Genomic DNA, 1550 nt, shown 5'->3' on the forward strand with positions numbered 1-1550 from the left:
GTCTGTAAACTCAATTGTAAATAAGGATACAATTGTGTTATTCACAAAAGACTGTTGCAAGTTATATGATTCTAATGATTTTCAAGTAAGAGGCAAAGTTCTTGCCAAAGCATATCCAAAAAATGGAAATTATTGTTTAAATACCAAAGTTAACACGACCCAATCTGCAAATACAGCAACTAAAGATAAGATTAATATTAAAAAGAAAAATCACAAATGTGAAAAATCTTGTATTAATACTGTAAAGAATGAACAAGTTGCAAGTACCCAGCAAGTTGACGAGCAACTGTTGTGGCATAGGCGTTTGGGGCATTTAACCCGTTGCTAAAAAAAGGTTTAGCTAGTGGCATTGATTTTCAAGAACAAGAAGATCAGTCAAAGAAATGTGTTCCATGTCTGGAAGGCAAAATGACAAAGAAGCCTTTCCTACAATCAAAGAACAAACGGTCAAAAAGAATACTTGATCTATTGCATTTAGATCTGGTTGGGCCATTTGAAGTACCCTCTTATGGGAATGCTAAATATTTTTTGACTATTGTGGATGATCACAGTAGAAAAGTCTTCATTCGCTTCTTGAAACAAAAATGTGACACATAATGAAGCCTTTAAAGAATTTATAAAAATGATTGAGACAGAAACTGGATTGACAATAAAAACTGTTCGTTCCGATAATGGTGGTGAATTTTGTGGCAAATTATTCAATGAAATGTTAAAACAAAAGGGAATCAAAAGGGAATTCTCTGTGCCGTATAACCCACAACAAAATGGAACTGCCGAAAGAGCTAATCGCAGCATTTTGGAAAAAAAAAGATGTATGTTGTATGATTCCGGCTGCAACAAAAGATACTGGGCTGAAGCAGCTCAAACAGCCGTATATCTTTTAAACAGATCACCTCACAAGAAACTAAAGAATCAATTGCCTGAAGAAATATGGACAGGAAAAAAGATCCCATATAAAAATTTTCGGATGTCCAGCGTATGCTCATGTACCATCACAGAAACGCCAAAAACTGGATGCTGTGAGCAAGAAGTACATTTTTATGGGATATAGTGAGGAAAGTAAAGCTTATCGGTTATCAGATCCCCGCAATCCGTCTCAAATAATTGTGGCAAGAGATGTAGAATTTCTGGAAGAAGAAATAACAAACAAGAAAGAAAGTGAGAAAGGATTTCAGCTTAAAGATATTCTTCCAATGTCGTTAAATTTCTACCTCGACTCACATAATGAAGCAATGATTCCACATGAACAAAACCATGAAGAAGAACAAGTACAAAATGAAGGAAATGAAGTTCCATTAGAGCCAGACGGTTTACAACAATTACAAGGAAACTTGGAAGAAAGAAGATATCCACTTCGAAACAGGAAACAGAAAGAATTTCCAGATTTTGTTACCTACTCAGCCATGCATAAAGATGAGGAGTCAGAACCAGTCACATATAAAGAGGCACTGTCAAGCTCCGATAAATCTAAATGGAAAGAAGCTATTAAAAAGGAGCTAGAAGCTTTCCAAACAAATGAAGCATGGACAATAGTGGATAGACCGTCAAAT

The sequence above is a fragment of the Cryptotermes secundus genome, unplaced genomic scaffold (genome assembly GCF_002891405.2).
Source record: "Cryptotermes secundus unplaced genomic scaffold, Csec_1.0 scaffold1252, whole genome shotgun sequence".
Classification (NCBI taxonomy): domain Eukaryota; kingdom Metazoa; phylum Arthropoda; class Insecta; order Blattodea; family Kalotermitidae; genus Cryptotermes; species Cryptotermes secundus.